Source organism: Fukomys damarensis, unplaced genomic scaffold, assembly GCF_012274545.1.
Source record: "Fukomys damarensis isolate Sample0158 unplaced genomic scaffold, DMR_v1.0_HiC HiC_scaffold_36, whole genome shotgun sequence".
Classification (NCBI taxonomy): domain Eukaryota; kingdom Metazoa; phylum Chordata; class Mammalia; order Rodentia; family Bathyergidae; genus Fukomys; species Fukomys damarensis.
This window is the reverse complement of record NW_022900948.1, coordinates 18,783,710-18,795,152: the sequence shown is the minus strand read 5'-3', so window position 1 is coordinate 18,795,152 and position 11,443 is coordinate 18,783,710.

Genomic DNA, 11,443 nt, shown 5'->3' with positions numbered 1-11,443 from the left:
GGGGCCAAAGAAGGTATGGTTGCTGAAGAGAATAATGTCATTAAAAAGAAAGCACACATGATCAACTAAATAAACATTATTGGTTGTGTGCCACACTCTGACACCTCTATGATCTGCAGAACTATACAGTTTGCAGAGGCATCAGAAAACTAAAGAATGATTGGGTTATTTTATTTCTCAAAATTAAATGAAGCAGGTACTTGTGAAGTCATTGGGAGAGTCCTTATAGGACCTTTTTTCAAAATAATGCAATACCAACAATATTTGATCTTACCAGTCATTTGAACAATTCACATGGTAGACATAGAAAACAAAAGAAGTGAGTGAAGATGAAATCAAGACACTGAAACATAAAAAAAAAAAAAAGACGAAACTTCTGAACAGGATCAGAAACATAAACAAACAATAGCAATGCTTAGAATCCCAGTACTGTGCTGCAGGGGTAGGAGCAGGATGAAGCTATTTTACCTTAAACCCTTGAAGAGTAGGAAAACAAAGAATACTTAAAGTCTCTATTTGAAATTTTGATTCTTATGGGAAAACAAAACACACCTCTGGATAGGCATGAGACTGCCAAAATCCCAGAAGGTCTCTTTACACCTGATAACTTTCAAGCTTTGTTGGAGTGCCAGGTAAATTCTGGCAAAGAGGTTCTGAGAAAGCACTTGGAGACCACAGCTGTTAATATCTTGCTCTGCTCAAAAACACAGCAGAAACAGATGCTGGAGGTCTGTGAGAAGTGTATTAGGGAAGAAACCCTCAGGGAAGTGAGGGACTCACACTTCTTTTCCATCATCACTAATGATGTGGTGGACACAGCAAGAGAAGAGCACTTACCTGTCTCGGTGAGGTTTGTGGATGAATCTCATAACCTGAGAGAGGAACTTGTAGGCTTTCTGCTTTAGGAAGCTGACCCAGAAATTTTGGTTGTGAAATTTCACATTCCAATAACTGAGAAGTAGGGACTAAATATGGAGTACTGTCATGGCCAGGCTTATATTGTGTCCAGTGGATTTTCTTCTAAAATGAAAGTTGTTGATTGCTCTGGACCCAGAATCAAGAGGGTGAGTTTTGGGAAGCAGCTGGCTTGGACTTCAGGTCTCCCTCTGCAGACCAGGCCTCACCTTTACCTGTGGGCCCATTGATTGCTCAGGACCCAGCACCAGGAGGGTAGCCATTCAGGTGCCGCTGAGCACTGCACCTCCCCCTCAGATCCCATGACTGTGCCAGTCCATGGACGCACTCCACAGAGGCATGGCTGGCTATAAAGGATGGTGATTGATCCTATTGTGTTCCTGATCGTATCGATTGGGATAAAGGATAGGGAATGATTTGACGAGTTGCTGTCTCCACTATGAAAATGAGAATGTCTATAAGTCATTAGAGAATCAAAGGCTGGGATGCAATGATATCAGGAAGATTTAATGACCCAGAGATTGAATCAAGGGCAACCCAACATCAAAAATAAAGATGAGACAACACTTAAGCAACACACAAAAAAGACTTCCAGTTCACCAATGGCAAACAGTAGGGCAAAGGAGGATGAAAAGTCTGATAGTGAACCTTCAGGACACTCAGCACTCACAGCACAGGAAGTAACAAAACTGATCAATCAAGCTCTAGAAAAATTCAAAACATAAATAATTTCCCAGATAAGCATAGAGATTGTGAGCAAAATGAAAGACATGATTCGAGATGCTAGAAGAGAAACTGACAAAAAAATGGATGAGCTCAGGAACATAATAGAAACCATGAAGGCCTAGAATAAGAAAAAAATGGAAACAATGAATGCCCAACATAGGAAAGAAATGGAATCCATTAAACAGATTCAAACAGATATCCAGGAGATTAAAAACTCTATTGAAAGTGTATTCAACAGAATAAAAGATTGTAAAGATAGAATCTCAGATATACAAGACAGGATCTCAGACAGTGACTGTGAAAAGAGAAATCTCTTAAAAACAGTAAGGGAGCACGAGAAACTGATCCAACAACTCCTAGATGATGCAAAGAAGAATAACATAAAACTGATAGGAATCCATGAAGTAGCAGGAGAAAATGCAAATGACTTAAAAAAGCTATCCACAGAATTAATGACAGAAAACTTCCCAAACAGAGGGGAAGAATTTCACACACAGGTAAATGAGGCATATAGGACTCCAACTAGCCACAATCAAAAAAAATCTACACCTAGACATATAATAATCAAGATCCCAGAAACCCAACAGAAGAACAAAATACTGGAAACAGTAAGAGAAAAGAAACAAATCACATGAAAAGGAAAGCCCATCAGAATCACAGTAGACTTTTCAACACAAACCCTCAGGTCAAGGAGAGCCTGGAGTGAAGTATTTCAAGTCCTAAAAGAAAACAACCTCAAACCTAGACTGATGTATCCTGCAAAACTCTCTTTCAAAATGGATGGGGAAATAAGATACTTCCATGACAAAGAACACTTGAGAATCTTTGTGAGTACTAAACTAGCACTACAAGGAATTTTAAACAATATCCTAGAAAAAGACAATGAAGATCACAACACCATGAGGCCCAACAGAGCAAATCAAATAGCCAAGGCAAGAAACTAAAAGGAGAGGGCAAAAAATTAAAAACAGTCAACAAAAGAACAATAACATGACAATAATAAGTCAGTACATATCAGTTATAACTATCAGTGTCAATGGCCTCAATTCACCAATAAAGAGAAATAGATTGGCAGAATGGGTTAAGAAACAAAATCCAACAATATGTTGTATACAAGAAACACACCTAGTATAAAAAGAAGCCCTTAGACTGAAAGTGAAAGGGTGGAAAACAATTCTCCATGCAACAGTAGCCCAGAAAAAAGCAGGGGTAGCAATCTTATTCACAAAGTAAATTTCAAACCAAAACTGATTAAGAGAGACAAAGAAAGCCACTACATCCTTGTAAAGGGAACAATTCAAGAGGAAGAGATGACAATCATAAACATATATGCACCAAATATAAATGCCCCAACTATATAAAACAAATATTAAATAACATGAAAAACCAAATAAGCACTACTACAATTGTAGTGGGGGATCTGAATACCCCACTATCACAAATAGACAGATCATCTAGGCAAAAAATCAACAAAGAAATACTAGAACTTAACCAAGCTTTTGAACACATGGACTTATTAAGTGTCTATAGAGTGTTCCACCCCACAAAATCAGAATATACATTCTTTTCAGCTATACATGGGTCATTCTCCAAGATAGATCATCACATACTAGCTCACAGAACAGGTTTGAATAAATGTAAAAGAATTAAAGTTATTCCCTGTATATTATCAGATCACAGTGCAATAAATCTGGAGATCAATAGCATAAGAAATTGTAGGGACTTCACAAACACATGGAAATTGAACAACACTCTCCTGAACAATCAGTGGATCACAGAGGAAATCAAAGAAGAAATCAGACTGTTTTGACAAATAAACAAAAATGACAATACAACATACAGGAATCTATGGGACACAATAACAGCAGTTCTATGTGGAAAATTCATAGCACTGAATGCCCATGTTAGGAAAACAGAGCAAGCTCAAATAAACAACCTAATGATGAATTGCAGACTCCTAGAAAAACAAGAGCAAGAAAAACCCAAAGCTCAAACAAGAGAGTAAATTATAAAGTAAACAAAAATGACAATACAACATACAGGAATCTATGGGACACAATAACAGCAGTTCTATGTGGAAAATTCATAGCACTGAATGCCCATGTTAGGAAAACAGAGCAAGCTCAAATAAACAACCTAATGATGAATTGCAGACTCCTAGAAAAACAAGAGCAAGAAAAACCCAAAGCTCAAACAAGAGAGTAAATTATAAAGATTAGAGCAGAAAAGAGAAATAGATTGGCAGAATGGGTTAAGAAACAAAATCCAACAATATGTTGTATACAAGAAACACACCTAGTATAAAAAGAAGCCCTTAGACTGAAAGTGAAAGGGTGGAAAACAATTCTCCATGCAACAGTAGCCCAGAAAAAAGCAGGGGTAGCAATCTTATTCACAAAGTAAATTTCAAACCAAAACTGATTAAGAGAGACAAAGAAAGCCACTACATCCTTGTAAAGGGAACAATTCAAGAGGAAGAGATGACAATCATAAACATATATGCACCAAATATAAATGCCCCAACTATATAAAACAAATATTAAATAACATGAAAAACCAAATAAGCACTACTACAATTGTAGTGGGGGATCTGAATACCCCACTATCACAAATAGACAGATCATCTAGGCAAAAAATCAACAAAGAAATACTAGAACTTAACCAAGCTTTTGAACACATGGACTTATTAAGTGTCTATAGAGTGTTCCACCCCACAAAATCAGAATATACATTCTTTTCAGCTATACATGGGTCATTCTCCAAGATAGATCATCACATACTAGCTCACAGAACAGGTTTGAATAAATGTAAAAGAATTAAAGTTATTCCCTGTATATTATCAGATCACAGTGCAATAAATCTGGAGATCAATAGCATAAGAAATTGTAGGGACTTCACAAACACATGGAAATTGAACAACACTCTCCTGAACAATCAGTGGATCACAGAGGAAATCAAAGAAGAAATCAGACTGTTTTGACAAATAAACAAAAATGACAATACAACATACAGGAATCTATGGGACACAATAACAGCAGTTCTATGTGGAAAATTCATAGCACTGAATGCCCATGTTAGGAAAACAGAGCAAGCTCAAATAAACAACCTAATGATGAATTGCAGACTCCTAGAAAAACAAGAGCAAGAAAAACCCAAAGCTCAAACAAGAGAGTAAATTATAAAGATTAGAGCAGAAATCGATGCAATGGAAACTAAGAAAGTGATGCAAAAAATAAATGAATCGAAGAGTTGGTTTTTTGAAAGACTAAATAAAATTGATAAACCCTTAGCAAACCTTATCGAAAAAAAGAAAGGCTCAGATCCATGCAATCAGGAATGAAAAAGGTGAAGTCACAACAAATCCCACAGAAATCCAGAGGATCATTAATACCTACTATGAGAACCTGTACTCTAATAAAACAGAAAACACAGAAGAAATGGACAGATTTCTAGATACTTATGAATTACCTAAGTTGAACGAAGAAGATAAAAACATTTTAAACACCCCAATTACAATCAGTGAAATTGAAAAATGTAATTAAAAACTGACCAACGAAGAAAAGCCCAGGTCCTGATGGATTCACTGATGAGTTTTACAAGACATTTAGAGAAGAACTACTGCCATTACTCTTCAAACTTTTCAATGAAATTGAAAGGGAAGCAATACTTTCAAAATCATTCCTGGAATCAAACATCACTTTGATTCCCAAACCAGGGAAAGATGTAACTAAAAAAGAGAACTACAGGCCAATCTCCTTAATGAATATACATGCAAGAATCCTCAATAAGATACTAGCAAACAGAATACACAGGATCATCAAGAAGGTCATACATCCTGACCAAGTCAGATTTATTCCAGGGATGCAAGGATGGTTCAACATATGTAAATCAATAAATGTAATACACTATATTAACAAACTCAAGGACAAAAACCACATGATCCTCTCGAAAGATGCAGAAAAAGCATTTGACAAAATTCAACATCCATTCATGATAAAAACCCTGTAAAAATTGGAATAGATGGTCTATATCTCAACTTAGTAAAGGCTATCTATGAAAACCAACAGCCAACATCATATTAAATGGCCAAAAACTGAAAACCTTCAAGTTAAAGTCAAGAACAAGAAAGGATGCCCACTATCACCACTCCTCTTCATTATAGTTCTGGAAACATTAGCAATAGCAATTAGACAAGACAAAGAAATTAAAGCAATAAAGATCGGAAAGGAAGAAGTTAAACTGTCATTATTTGCTGATGATATGATACTCTACATTGAAGACCCAAAAAACTCCACCAAAAGACTTCTTGACTTAATTGACACTTTTAGCAGAGTAGCTGGATACAAGGTCAACACCCAAAAACCAATAGCCTTCTTGTACACAAATAACAGACTCACTGAACCAGAAATTAGGGAAACAATTCCTTTCACAATAGCACCCCAAAAAATGAAGTATCTGGGAATCAATCTAACCAAAGAAGCAGAAGATCTCTACACTGAAAACTACAGCACTCTGAAAAAAGAGATCGAAGAGGATATAATAAAATGGAAAGATATCCTCTGCTCCTGGGTAGGAAGAATCAACATAGAGCAAATGGCCATACTACCAAAACTGCTATACAGATTTAATGCAATACCAATGGAAATTCCAACACTATATTTCACAAAACTAGTAAGGAGAATCCAAAAATTCATTTGGAACCATAAGAGACCTAGAATAGCAAAAGCCATCCTAGGCAACAGACACATGGCAGTGGGTATAACAATTCCCAATCTGAAACTATATTACAAAGACACTGTGATTAAAAAAAACAGCATGGTACTGGCAAAGAAACAGACCTGAGGATTAGTGAAACAGATTGGAAGACACAAAAACAACTCCAGAGGTACTCAACTACCTCATCTTTGACAAAGGAGCTGACTATCCCCAATGGAGGAAAGATAGCTTCTTTAATAAATGGTGTTGGAAAAACTGGATCTCAACCTGCCAAAGAATAAAACTAGAACCTTACCTTTCACCATGCACCAAAATAAAATCAAAGTGTATTAAAGATCTAAATATTAAAACAGAAACACTAAACTTGCTGGAAGATAAATTAGTCAGAACTCTTGAAGACATTGGAATAGGAAAAGACTTTATGAACAAATCCTCAGTAGCACGGGAACTAGCAGAAAGAATCAACAACTGGAATCTCATCTTATTGGAAAGCTTCTGCACTGCAAAAGACACCATCAAAAGAACTAAGAGACTCCTACAATGTGGGGAAAATATTTTACCTCAGCTGCTCCTCAGACAAAGAACTATTATCTAAATATATAAAGAATTCGAAACAATCAGCCCCCCCAAATATAAAGACCCAATTCATAAATGGACATCTGAAATGAACAGACATTTCTCAGACAAAGAAATAAAAGCAGCAAGTAAATATATGAAAAAATGTTCCACATCACTGATCATTTGAGAGATACAGATGAAAACAACACTGAGATTCCACCTCACCCCACAAAGAATGGCTGTTATCAAGAAATCAATCAATAATAAATGTTGGTGCAATTGTGGGGAGAAAGGAACCCTTCTCTATTGTTGGTGGGAGTGCAGACTACTGCAACCACTATGGAAGTCAATATGGAGATACCTCAAAGAGCTAGGTCTAGAGGTTCCATTTGACCCAGCCATCCCTCTGCTGGGTATCTTTCCAACAGATTTAAAAGAATCATACCACAGAGATATATGCACACCAATGTTTATAGCAGCACAGTTTGTAATAGGTAAAACTTGGAAACAGCCCATCTGCCCATCTGTTGGAAACTGGATAAAGAAGATGTGGTTTTTCTATAAAATGGAATACTATTCAGCCATAAAGAATGAGAAATTAAAGTCACACATAGGAAAATGGATACATATTGAGGATATACTCCTAAGTGAAATAAATAAGTCACACATGCTTTAATACCGAATAGTTTCTCTGGTGTGAAAAACTATAATAGTACACAAGATCCTAATGGGATAATTAAGACTGTGAAATAGGAAGAAAAGGCTAAAGGTGTAGGGAAAGTGGGAAGGGTAGGGGAAAGGAAATAAGGGAAAAGAAAAAAATATGAGAAAATGTAAAAATGGAAATAAAGAGTTTGTAAATGGGGAAAGGGAGGAGGAGGGGGTGAAGGAAGGTCAGGGACAAGGGGAAAAAATGAGAGCCAAGAACTGTCATGTGATGGTACAGGATCCCATTAATGAATGTAACTGTATTGTAGACCTAGATTGTACCAATAAACTCAATTTAAAAAAATAAAATGAAAGTTGTTCCTTCTAGACTTCTAGAGAAATATCCCCAGGCTATCTGCACACTCTACTCTTCCTGTGCCTTAAACATGTGGTTGGCAAAATCAGTGCCTGTGGTCTGGGTATCAGTTGTGTTGGGAACAATTGAGGAAGATTATTCTTTTCTCCACTGATCACAACTACTTTTAGAACTTGACACTGTAATTTCTGTTCTCTTCCAGAACAGTGCAGAAAGGAATAAAGAAATGAAGGAAATATGTCATTCTCAGTGGACAGGCAGGCATGATGCTTTCAAAGATTTTGGGACCTGCTGCAAGCACTTGTTTCTTGTTTAGATGGTATAAATAGTGACACCGATATTAGGTGGAATAACTGTATAGCTGGCCGAGCATCTGTACTCTGTAGTGCAGTAACAGATTTTGATTTTATTGTTTCCATTGTTGTTCTTAAAAATGTTTTATCTTTTACAAGGGCCTTTGGGAAAAATCTCCAGGGACAAATTTCTGCTGTCTTCTTTGCAGCCAGTAGCTTGACCGCTGTACTGCACTCACTCGATGAAGTGATGAAAAATATTCAAGTTTATCATGAGTTTTGGTTTGAGGAAGCCACAAATGTGGCAACCAAGCTTGATATTCAAGTGAAACTCCCAGGGAAATTTTGTAGGGCTCAGCAACGTGACCTGGAATCTCAGTTAACCTCCGAGAGTTACTATGAAGAAACTCTGAGTGTCCCAACAGTGGAACACATTATTCAGGAACTTAAAGATATACTCTCAGAACAGCATCTCAAAGCTCTTAAATGCTTATCTCTGGTACCCTCAGTCATGGGACAGCTCAAATTCAACACATCAGGGGACACCAGTCTGCCATGTACAGAAGTGACTTACCCAGTCCTGACACACTCTCGGCTGAACTTCATTGTTGGAGAATCAAATGGAAACACAGAAGGAAAGACACAGAGCTTCCATCAACCATTTATGAAGCCCTCCATCTGCCTGACATCGTTTTTTCCTAATGTGTATGCCCTACTGTGATATCTTCCTGTGATAAAAGTTGAAAATGAGAGTTATGAAAATGGACAAAACCATCTCAAAGCATACTTGAGGAACATTTTGACAGGCCAAAGGTCAATTAACTTGGCTTTGCTTAACATAAATTTTGATATAAAACATGATCTATACTTAATGGTGGACAGATATATCAAACTATATACAACTAAATCAGAGCCTCCTACAGATAATTCAGAAACTGTTGAAAATACCTAAGACTTTTAAAGTGGGCTTTTTCTTATATTTGATATTTTAAATAAAAGCTATCAGGGGTGTATGTAGGCCACCTAATCACTGAATGTGAGCCTATAAGCCTGTCATTGAATATATTAGCCATTGATAATGTCCATATTTGCATGGCCCTGCTGAACTCTCATGCACCTGATACCTGCCCATTCTTCCAGAAGATAGCATTGTAAGTGCCACACTTCACTTTGGTGTGACCTCTGTTGGTGGCGCTATGGAATTGTTTTAATTAAGTCATTTTAGATGACACACTGTCATTGTGCATCCGCCTTCAAAAATTGAGCTGTCAGTTTTTGAAGAAATGGATTTTGAGGTGGTGTGGGAGAAAGGAATGCAGCTTATAAAATGTTATGGTGAAGGCCATCATTGTCCTGTGATTAGTAGGAGCTTTAAGTGTGTTATTAAAAATCTAATGGACAGTTAAGGAAATTACTAAAGAGAAGTTTATGACCTCACCAGATTTCAATACAGATTTTTGTCTTTATTAAATGAACTTAAAAGAAGAGGTTAAAGCTTGAATGGAAGAGCTTGCCATTGCTATTCCACACCTGGTTGTTGCTGTTTACATTCCTTTGTGGCACCTACATCTTCACAAGCTTCTTAGCAGATGAATGCTGAACATTTCTGCCTCATAATCAAGGCAGAATCCAAGGCCATCAACTTATTTGACAACCAACTTGTTTGTTTTCATATTTTTCCATGACCCTTATCTACTGCCTCATCTTGATTTATAAGCAAAATCTGAAAACCTACAAAATGAATGTTTTGTGGTTTATCTAGAAATAATACAGAAAATGTTGCCATTATTTTTGGTGAAGAAATTTTTGTATACTTTATTTCAATCTAAATAAAATGTGAATTTTGTTTAAAGTTTAAAAAGGATCAAAATGTATAATTAATATGGTGTAACAGGAAGAAAAGGTCTCAAGGAGCAGGAGTAGGGGAAAGGTAAAAAGGGAAAAGAAAAAAATAACAGAAAAGCAAAAAAATTGAAACAAATCTTTGTAAATGGGGAAGGGTAGAGGGGGTGAAGGGAGGCCAGAGGAATGGGGAAAAAAAGAACCAAGATACGTCATGTAAAGGTGCAAGATCCCAATGATGAATGTAACATTGTAGACCTAAAATAAATTTAATGGAAAATACCAATAAACTTAATGAAAAAAGAAAGCAAGTATCTTACAGGAACTGGAAGAAAGATTCCTTGAGGGCATCTCAGAAATCAGTAAGATTCTACCTCTAACAGGTTCCATGGTGTAAAAGTATAAATCTTTCATTTGATGCGAGTTCCTGCTCAGGAACAACTCCCTAGTGAGTTGGTTCCCCAGAATCCATTTCCCTGTGCTCAGCCATCCAAATACTCAGAGGCCACTGTGTACATGGACCATGAGGGTGTGACTACTGCTTTTGCTGATGGTAGACCTTGATGTTGTCCATGTGACGTGGAGTTTACCAGAAGGACAAATTCAAGAGTTGTAGGTCAGGGATGCTTCCACCTACCCAGATTTCAAAGTCAGGCCTGGAGCCCCTGAAAGAACAATGTGTGAAGCTGTGGAAATCCAGTGGAGACCTCAAGAAGTCAGAGAAGTCAGGAATGTGGGACATCTATCTGCCAAAAGAAGCTACGGGCCAGCCCAAGAGAGAGGCCACCTGGAATGCAACCAGCAAGGCTATAAAGGTGGGGCCACCCAAGCCCTCTGGACCTCACATCTTACCAACATGTGCCCAGATGCCAAACATGGAGCTTTAATACTTAATAGTTGTTCTGCTGGATTTTAGTCTTGCTTCGGTCCAATTCTTTTCTAAGTCCCTATTCCTCCATTGGAATGGGAATGCTTTCATCGTGCCATTGTACCTTGAGACTATGTAACTTGTTTTTTATGTTTACAAGTTTCACAGCTTGCAGTTTACCTTGACTCTCAAGAGAGACTTTGACTTAACTTTTTACCAATCCTAGCACTGTCAAGATTTGAGGAAAGGGATTGTTGTGTTGCAGCTGTATGAGAAATAGTTGTATCATATGAGGCAGAATTACGACCTTATTTTTATTTGGAGAATAAGTACACTTTAAGGAAATATGTTTTGGTGTCAAATTGACAGAGCAGAATATGGTAAATAAGCTTGATTGTGTCAACTTGATTGACTTGGGAGCCACCTAGGGGATCGGTATAACACACTTCTGGATGTGTCTGGCTGGGCTGTGGACGTTTAGCCTTAGGTACTATATACATG